Source organism: Myotis lucifugus, unplaced genomic scaffold (genome assembly GCF_000147115.1).
Source record: "Myotis lucifugus unplaced genomic scaffold, Myoluc2.0 scaffold_54, whole genome shotgun sequence".
NCBI lineage: Eukaryota > Metazoa > Chordata > Mammalia > Chiroptera > Vespertilionidae > Myotis > Myotis lucifugus.
In genome coordinates this window covers 4,796,530-4,807,497 of record NW_005871102.1, presented here as the reverse complement: position 1 = coordinate 4,807,497, position 10,968 = coordinate 4,796,530, and positions in this window count along the sequence as shown.

Here is a 10,968-nt window from a genome sequence, read left to right as displayed (position 1 = left end):
GTGTGTCCGAGGGCGAGGGCTGTGCGAGAGGCAGTGCCCTGCTGGGTCAGCTGCTGTGGGTCACTCCCGCCTCTTGGCTGCAGGCACCAAAGAGGAGGAGAAGAGGGAGGCGGCCTTCGCTGTCCTCGGCCTTGGAGGAGAGAGGGAGGGGACGACGCAGAAGGGACAACCGGCTGGGCAAATGGCGTGCCCTAAGCCCAGCTGCTCGTGGCAACTGTTGCCCGCGCGCGGAGACGCCCGCGCTGGCAGCCGGTAGCGAGAGTGGGAAAGCGGAGGAGACGGGATGGAGAAGTGTCGGTTCCCCCGCCCCCCTCCCCCGGCTGTTGCGCAGTTTTCCTGGAACCTTTTTGACCCGCCGCTGCCTTAGCCCTGCCTGCAAATGCCCCCAGCAGGCAGGAGTGATGATGATAAAGATACTTTTGCAGGTGTCACCTTTTCTTGGAGAAGAATTTGGTTTCAGGCTCTTGATGAGAGCAGTTACCCGGTTTTAAATTGTAAGTCACCTGTTGAGTGTAGAAATGGGAACGACAGGCACACGCGGGTGGGTTCCCCCAGTGAAGCGAACGCACAGCACATGTCATTCCTGGGAAGCTCTTCCAGCAGCGCCGCTCCGAACCCGGGTGCTGTATTACGGGCAGGGAAATGAACGAATACATGGATTAAAGACAGCTGTAACTTTAACTTGTGATCTGTTATTTTTACTTTGATGCTGGGCATGACTCGATGATACTGCATTTGATTTGGGGATTCCTGTGTTTAGTTTACTGAATAAAAAGCACTGTTGGTTTCATATCTGTATACCATACTTATGGATGTAGATAATTACAAATATGTAACCAAATTTATATACACTTAGGGAGGGGAATTAAGTTAGTGTAAAGTCTGAAAAATTAAAAGATTGTTACCTTCAAAATACACACTTCAAAATCCTCATGGAGGATTTTTTTAATAATTTCAGTGTATAGATCTTAAAAATGGAATGATTCTGAAAATTTCGAAGGTATTGTTTATTTTTTCAAGTATTTTAAATCACCTTAGAATGATTTTGAGCAACTCATTTGTTCAAACTGGGCACAAATTTCAATATAATGAAATCTTAACATGTTCTATGTTTTTACTAATAGGCCATATATTTGGTCACAGACACAAGGAGTTGCATGCTTTAAAGAGGGAAGTTTTAGCCTGTTAGTGTAGCTTAGCTTTGTTTGCTATATACAATATAGCCAAAGAGACTGGAGAAACAGGCACAAGGCAGATGCTAACTTAAAAAAAACATCTTTTAAGGGCAAATTAGAAGCATATTCTCCCTTGTCAGCTTGAGTTAGATAGTATGTTTGGAAAACTTGTGGGACTTCTTTTCCAACAAAATGCTTGGTCAATACCTGGCTTTTGTTTTAAGTGATACCTTCTGCATAAGGTGCCTATTATATTACTAATTAAGCTATAATAGTAAAAGTTCTGTAATGCAGTTATTAAAGGATATAAAACTTTATGGTATTAATATACAATGTTCATAATATGAACATTAATGCATACAATAAAAGCCTCTAACACATTTACCAGGACAGGTAACTATATAGAAACTTGGATACAGACTTGTAAAACTTAGGTTTGGGTAACATATTAAAAAAGAAAGGACAAGAGGCTCTACATATTATTGGCTAATCAAATCAATGTGTTATTTTATAATTAAGAATGCTTGTGAAGTTTTAGGAATGGCTTCCTAAAAATATGAATCATGAGAATCCTAAAATCAGAGGCATGGTAACTAACATTAACACATATTTGCTTAGGATTTTCCCTACTTCATCTAAGTAATAAGAATACATAATCCTAGCTCTGCCATACCTGCCTCCCACACCTAGCAACCTTACAAATACAAACTTTCATCATAACTGTGAGGTAAAGTTAAAGCCTAGGCAAACCAGATATTCTGCTGTAGATGTTTTCCAAGCTACAGGGGTGTCCAAAACAGGTGACATTGCAGAGACAGTAGATTCATAGTCATAACTAGAAGGGAATTGGGCCACTGACACCAAGAGGAGGCATGAGCTCTGGATGTTAGAAAATTACTTTGGGAATTTTAAATATGTAGAATAATTCAGTGAATCAAAGGAGAAGACAGGTAAGACGACATGATTATAACATTATACAGGGGTGGGCAAAAGTAGGTTTACAGTTCATATAAAAGACATTCAGGTTATTAATAGTTTCATTAACTCAAAAGAATGTCACAATGGGGCAGTGCATTTAGGTACAATCTTGTAAGTGCTCAAATTGCTGGCCTTCATTATTTGTACATTCTTACAGTTTTTGAAAATCAGTAAACAAACATGAATTTCATTGACCTGTTTGGGTAGCCTCACGGCCTCCTGAGGTGGTTGAATTCAACCTACTGCCCATCCCTGTACTCATTAATTCACATATTTATTAAACATCTATGCTGGCACATAATAGATATTTAATAAATATATGAATTAAGTTAATGAGTATATTCTTTATCCCTAGGGAATTTGCCATTAATTAGGGAAGGCATATACAAAAATTACAATCAAGATTAAATGACTGGCATTAATGTATATACTTAGCTGTTAGTCTTAGGTCTAAATATCTAGTGTTCTTGACACTGGATTTCTAAATAAAGCAGCTATTTAAAAATGAAACATTTTGTCTTAACTAGTTTGGCTCAGTGGATAGAGCATCAGCCTGTGGACTAAAAGGTCCCAGGTTTGATTCTGGTCAGGGGCACATGCCTGGGTTGCAGGCTTGATCTCCAGTAAGGGGTGTGCAGTGCAGGAGGCAGCTGATCAATGATTCTCATCACTGATGTTTCTGTCACTCTCTCCCTCTCCCTTCCTCTCTGAAATCAATAAAAAATATATCAAAAAATAAAAATGAAACATTTTAAAATAAAAAATTTTTTATATGAATTTTGTTTGGGGTAAGCAGAAATCCACTTATATACTGAGGAAAAAAATCTGTCAATCCATTCACATTTGTGCTCAGCTAGGCAAATGACTTTGGGGTTATATCTTAGTAGAAAGAGGCAACATTGTTATTTTTAATAAGGAAGTAATGATGAAAATATTAAAAATAGGAAGGAAATTAAAGACAGTAGCTGGTTTCATTTATTCCCCATTCTCACAAGTGATAGACAAAATATTTTAAAGATTGTTAATACAAATGAAAATGTCTAGCTGGAAATGTTACTCTGAAGTTAAGAAAATTTGAACTTAGTTAAGTTCACTGTTCCATGAAGAATCATTAATCTAAAAAGTATTTGGGCCTCTGTGTACTAGCCAGATCCTGTTTTAGGTGACGGGGATACAGCAGTAGAAGAATAGACCAAAAGACAACCCTCCCCTGTCTACTTGGAATTTATATTCTTTGGGAGTCAGATAAAAATCAAAATAAGTAAAATAGCGTGTTCGTGTTTTGAGGAAAATGAGGCACAGGGAAGTGAGATTCGGTGAGCAGATTTCTTCTATGTTGTCTTGAATTGGTGTAGGTCAGGAACAGGAATTTTAGACTTACAGTTAGCCCTTGAACAAGGTGGGGGTTAGGGGCCCTGACACCAGCCCATTGAAAAAACGGAACTTCAGTGTCCCTCCATATTTGAGGGGGATTGGTTGCAGGACCACTGCCCATACCAAAATCCAGGCATGGGTAAGGTCATTATATAAAATGGCATGGAACAATGTATACAGCTGGTCTTATGCCTGCCCCGGATTCCCAATCCCGATGGAAAGTCCTGTTTTCCACTTGCGGTGGTTGAATCTGCGGGGTCCAAACTCTTGTAGGGAGGGCAGACTACATGTTTATTGGGAAAAAAATCTCAGTACCATTGGACCACACCGTTCAAACTTCTGTTGTTCCATCAGCTGTACTTGACTTTGCCCCTGATTATGTGTTCTTGGGCAAATTGCTTTCCATTTTTCAATTTTCACATTTATAAAGTTAACAGATCAAAATAGTAGCTTTTCTTATTCATTTGCTGCTGTCATTTAGCAGACACCGTTACCTCATTAGCTCTTTACTCACAACCACCCCATTGGACGTGAGCAAACTGAATTCATGTCTGACTGGTGCTGGCCCTGTCATTGGGCAGTGCCTCTCAGTGTGTTGGCTGCGTGGTCCCAACAGCCTGTGCATTCAGGATCCTTGTAAGGGTAGGGTCGTCTGGCAGAGACGCCCGCCTTCCCTGTCACATCGCAGCACGAGGCACGGGGACATCTGTGCTTCCATCGCGCGCACTCACCACTGCCTGGCGCTGGTGGCTCGCTGCGCGGTAGAGGGGGAGGGGGGAGTGAGGGAGGGGCTGCAGACTGTGAGGGAGGGGCAGGGCGACTACCAGTCCCAGCATTCCGCGGGCGCTCCCCTCCCAGCAGAGGTCACCGTCACGTGGACGGGGACTGGGCGTCATTCTCCTCGGCGGCGGCCGTGTCCGAGGGGTGCAGCCCGGTTGCGTGGACCAGAACACCGGAAGGGCCCCCCTGGCATTGACCACGGACGATTTAAAACTCCGCCAGAATTTGTAAGTAAATAGAATGCGCATACAACTTTTTCATGTTTTAATATTTGATCTGATGTCTTTTTGAAAGATCTTTCAGAAACGATCCTTCCCCGCCCCCACCTGCATACGGCAAAAATCTTAAAACGAAGCAGGTAGGGAGTATTTTTGTTTTGGAGTAAAAAAAGAGAATCTTAAATACTAAACAGGATAAGGGGGGGGGTACAAATGTTTGGTTTGGACTTTGAGACCAGCAGAATTCCTTATGGCTCAAACGGAAACCGGAACTCTACCTGAGCAGGACGGCGACTCCCTGTGCTCCCGTGCCTAGCAGGATGCCTCATTTTTCACCTTAATCCTTGTTGGACAGCCATCCCCACCCACCTTTTTGTAACCTTAGGGGTGCTAATAAGGGCACAGTTTGAAGTTTTAGGAAGATCCTACAATTACCATTTTGCTTACGTATTATGTCTTCCCAATTGTATTTCGCAGCAAACGAGAAGGTTTACCCCTTCTCTCCGGATGTCTAGTGCTCTCCATTTTGTGTTAGACTTTATACACAAACACAGAAATGAGTGACCTTAACCCGATTCAACTTACTTTTTTTGGTTTCAGTTTTACCTGTCTTTAGGCTTTAAAACATTTTATTCTGGATCTGTATGAGAGATCCTTCTCTCCCTCTCTTTCTCTCTCTCTCTCCTCGTTAATCCTCACCTGAGGATATTTTCCCCATTGATTTTTAGAGAGAGCGGAAGGGAGGGGAAGAAAGAGAGAGAGAGAGAGAGAAGAGAGAAGAGAGAGAAAGAGAGAGAAACATGGATGTGAGAGAGACACATTGGTTGGTTGCCTGCCGCAGGCGCCTGGACCAGGCCGGGGATCAAGCCTGCAACCGAGGTAGGAGCCCTAGACCTGAATGGAATCCGAGGGCTGACGGTCTAACCACTGAGCAACCGTCGGGGGCTCCTTGTCTCTTTTTTTCTTTTTAAATATATTTTATTGATTTTTTACAGAGAGGAAGGGAGAGGGATAGAGAGTTAGAAACATCGATGAGAGAGACATATCGATCAGCTGCCTCCTGCACACCCCCTACTGGGGATGTGCCCACAACCAAGGTACATGCCCTTGACCTGAATCGAACCTGGGACTTTTCAGTCCGAAGGCCGAGGCTCTATCCACTGAGCCAAACCGGTTAGGGCATCCTTGTCTCTTTTTTAAGAATTAGGGCTGTGGCCGTTCAGCAGATGATTAGTACATAAATGGCTAGTGGAAAATCATTTAAGTAGGAGCTTTATGGTGGAGGAAGCCTGTGTGGGGGTTGGAACAATTTGAAAAACTGGCACTTGCTGTGAAAACTTGGAGAGCCTCTCAGTAATGCTGATTGGGCTGAGTCAGAGTCCACACCTGATAACCAGGTTCGTGCTGGTTGTCACGAAGCCATGAGTGACTCATGGACGCTCTATTTCACTTATTTTCCCTCTGAGTGTAGAGATGATACTAGTCTGAGAGCTTGTAGAATTCTCAAGTAAAGTAACTTAAGAATTTAGTTAATTATTTGAGAATTTTAGGGTATCTTAATAATGTGTTGTCTTGTACATATAATTTATTTTTGCCTAAAGGTCATCTTAAACTGTATTCCTTGGAAATCCACATTTCTCGGAAGCACCAGTTGAGGTTTCTGAAGGAAAGTATGCTCAGAGATGCCTTGTCTCCTTTATGCTGTTTTTCATTTAGAATTTTAATTGTGTTAAGATTTTATTACTATTCTACATCTTATGACTACACCTTTGTCCCACAAGAAGTGCTTCAAAACAGCGATGATACTTGATCCTTGCTTTTGCACGGCACATCCAGCATTTGTGAATAAAGAAGGATGTCCTCAACCCTGGTTCGGAGCGTAGACTTTGGAGTCAGAGCTGAGTTGAATTCCTGTTCTATCACTGTGGGCCCCGGGCAGGCTGCGTTATCACTCAAAGTCCATCTCCTCCCCTGTAAAGTGGAATTTGTAGAGTTATTTAGAATACTGAATGGGATCATTAGACTCAATAAATGGAAACTGTTATTATTAATTGGGGTACTTTCCTCTTTACTGATATTAAAGGAGTTGTTGGCACATGATTTTGATAAAGTAGAAGGGAAGAAAATTCACCCATAATTCCACTACCTCAACAGATCAAATTGTTTTAATTTTTTATCCTCTTCTTTAGCCCTTGGCCATAGGTATACTTAATGTAAATGTCATAACATTTTTATAAAAAGTCAAATTTAAAACATTGGTTTGTTAACTTTGGAGGGCTTTGTTTTAATTATATAAATAAAGCTCTCTGGTCCTGCCTTTATTCTGATCTACTAGTGAAAATACAGCAGGACTTTTTTAGCACAATTTCCCCTGCTTCCGTGTTCCCAAAAATGAAACCTCTAGACCAGCGGTTCTCAATCAATCTCTGGGTCGCGACCCCTTTGGGGGTCGAACAGCCCTTTCACAGGGGTCGCCTAAGACCATCGGAAAACACATATATAATTACATATTGGTTTTGTGATTAATCACTATGCTTTAATTATGTTCAATTTGTAACAATGAAATTGGGGGTCACCACAACACGAGGAACTGTATTAAAGGGTTGCGGCATTAGGAAGGTTGAGAACCACTGCTCTAGTTGCACTTTTACTTAATAATGCAAATAATAATAATAAAGTTTTTGAGGACTTCTCTTGTGCCCCATGGTGCTAAGTGCTGCACATTATCTCTTCCCTTCACAATGCCTCTTTCATCTGGGTAGTGTTATTCCATTTTGTGGTTAAGAAAACCAAGGCCTGGAGGAGAGTTCAGCAGGCCCCGTGCTGGAGCAAGTCATTCAGGCCCAGGCAGTCTGAGTGTAGAGGACATCACTGCGAGGGTTTATATCTGCACATTCACTATGTGGCTGGTAGGTCAAACATACAGGCAGGAGTTGACTGGGGCTGACACACCTTCTTTATATAAAAGTAACAGTATTTGTGCTTTATACTACTACTGTGACCACCACATTTTTATAGGAAAATAAGACTAGGGAAGTGTTTGGTACCTTAACAAATGAGGCATTCACCTATAGTTTTATTAGATGTGGCAGTAAAAATATGAGTTTTCCCTTTACTTATTAGAGATAAACATAGTAAAGTAAATATAGAGTTTATAGTAAAAGGAAACTAACTTTTCTACTTTAAAGCAGTGTTTCGTAAGTCATCAGGTGAACCTGTTAAAACACAATCTCCTGCACCAGACCTTCAAAGATTCTGGTCTGGTAGGTCTGGGGTGGGGCCCAGGAATTTGTATTTCTAACAAGCTCCCAAGTGCTGCTAATAATTTCCAGCTGATGAGTTTAGTGAGGAAGCAAATATTAATGCTGGTTGTCCAGATTGTTGGCCTGGCAGTGAAAGCACAGTAGCATTGAGCTTACAACTCTTGGTTTTTCTTTTTGTTGTTAATCCTCACCCGAGGATTTTTTTTCCCATTGATTTTTTTTTTTTTTAGAGAGAGTGGAAGGGAGACAGGGAGGGAGGGAGACAGGGGAGAGAGGGAGGAAAGGCCACAAAAGACAGGTAAAAACCGAGAAATTCAAATTTCAGACCCAGGAGAATTAACAACTAAATGGAATGTCGGATCCTGGATTAGGCCCTGGAACAAGAAAAGGACAGTAGTGGAGAAATGGGTGAAATTTAAACAGTCTGTAGTTTAGTTAATTGTACCATTATACCAGTGTAATTGTAAACATTATAATAATGCTAATTCCTTTTTAAAAAAAAATAATTGTACTTTAATTTTATGAAATGTTGACTTTAGGAGAAACTGGATAAAGGTATAAGGAAACTCCGCTCTATTTTTGCAATGTTTAAAATTACAGTCATGCACCACTTAATGACATGGATACGTCCTGAGAAATATGTCATTAGGCAATTTTGTCGTGTTAATATCATGGAGCGCACTTACACAGATCTACACCTGCTACACACCTAGGCTACATGGTTTAGCCTATTGTTTCTAGGCTACAACCCCTTATAACATGTTCCTGCACAAAACAACCTGAGATTAAATCAAGCACAAGAGAAAATGACTTAATCTCTTGACTTGGTAAACACGAGATGTTTTACAGCAAACTTATTTTTTTATAAGTAGAAAGAGTACACTCTAAAGATAAAAAGTGTAGTGTAGTAAATACATAAACCAGTAGTATAGTATTATGTACTGTACATACTGTATGTGCTGTACACATTTATACATTTGGCAGTGCCATAGGTTTTTTATAGCAGTATCACCACAAACATGTGTTGGGCATGATGTCTACAATGTCACTAGGCGATAGGAATTTTTCAGCTTTATTATAAACTTATAGGACCACGGGCCTATATGTGGTCCTATATGCGGTCCATCATTGACCTAAACGTCATTATGTGGCGCATGACTATAGTTGGAAATAAAAAAATTTAATGAAAATGTGTTGGTGTAATGTAGACACTAAAGGTGATTAGGGGAGTTGAGCTAAAACTGGGAATCAGTTATGCTTCCCACTGTCGAAAATCTTAGCAAACTCTTTGATTCTTTGTGCATTGCTTTTTGTTTCTACTGGTCAACCTAAACCTGAGGTGCAAGTCAGGGGAGTTGGGAGGGAGGAAGCAGGGTAAGAAGGAAAGGAAGGCTTTCTGTACTCAGAAAAAATACATAGTACCTGGAAAATTGTTAAAGTAATATTACTGGCATATTATGACAGTGGATATGGTGAGAGGAAGTGGGCAAGACTTAGAAACTAGTTTTAAACACAGACACAAATAGCTGGTACAAGTATAGAAACACCTAAGCTTGGCACTAGGTCCCACTGTTGAAAGCTGCATATTAATAAAAAGTTTAGCTGGCGGTGTTTTAAATAAAAACTGCAGATAACTTGAACCCTGGACTTTTAGTCCATTAGGGCAAGGTGGATTACAGTGTACCAGTTCATTTCCAAGCCAGTATTCCCCTTTATGGTATGCTAGCCATGGACACACACACCTGTTTTATCAGTTCCTGGGGTGAGGGGAGAATCATCTGCAGCTGTTGTCAAGGTCAGGATCATATTTTTCCTTTGGCTTATCTGTTCTTCGTAAGAGGGAACAGTGTGTGTACGAAATAGTGCTGAAGATTGTCATCCATGTGCCTTCTCTTGGTGACCTCAAGACTTTGCCAATTTTTAAAAGTAGTGCGTCACAGAACTTAGGCTAAAGACTTTTTGCAGGAGCATTTATTTTCATAACATATTTTTAACAAGTAATTTAGTTTGTGTGATTTACAAAGAAGAGTAATTGATTCCCTTTTTTAAATACTCCTTAATCTCCCATTATCTAAATTCCAAACTAGTGAAATATGAAACTTCAAATATTTCACTTTAGAGTTTCTGAAACTTAGAGAAACTGTCTTGTACAAAAAAATAAACAGTTTTGATTACTCATTAGCCTTTCTATGGAGAAAATATTTAAAATGGAAACTCAAGATGGTTTAAAGCATTTAAATTTTTTCTGTGTGCCTATCTTTTGATTTTATATAGCATATGAGGAGTTCGCTGAGACCAAAGTCTAAAAGATATATTTGCCTAGAGAAGTCACCCAGTCCTGACTCATTCTGAAATTTATATTATCCTACCACCAAAAAGAACAAGGGAATAGTATTTGTCTATAGTCAGAATTTTTAGAGAAGATAATTATTTAATATGTATTAAGCTGCCATCATTAGTGTATGTGAATTTCAGTGGTTTAAATAAATCTGCATTTTCTATTTTCTAGCACATTAAAGAGCTATTTTCTGATCTAATAAAGTATCAGGAAGACTCTTAAATTTATTTGAGTTGTCACAAAAACAACAACAACAACAAACAAACCTGATCTGTGTTTTTCTTTTATGTAGTATATGTGCGGTGGAAAAGCTCTTTTAAGTTTAATTTTTACCCACTGTTGTTGGTTAGGTTTGTTTGAAAATAAAGGCATTCAGCTTCTTTTGTGGGCCTTCCTGAATTTCATAGGATCTCTACAGGCCGTCTTTTGATATCCATATAAAAGCCCTTAGCCTTTACCTAAAATTTGCTTCCAGTCTAGATTTCGTGCTCATCTAAAAGTCCTGTAAGATTTTTCTGTCGATATCCATAGAACTTGACATTGGGCCTAGTACATGGTGGTTTCCTTAATTTAAACAATTACGTTTAGTAATCAGTAGAGTAATGTTGGTTCTCTAGGTATTTTTCAGCATTTTCACAAGCCTGACAGTAATCATATATTAACCTCAATCAACTGCTTTTGACTTAAGCTAATATAGTTGAGGAAGGAAGCAACACTGAATGGTTCTGAACCATTTCAGATTCCTTTGGGAGTCTAAAAGTATGTCGTACTCTCTTTCCTGAAAAAATGCGTATGTATACATAAAGAAATTTACATGTAATTCCAGGGGTTTCAGGATTCCC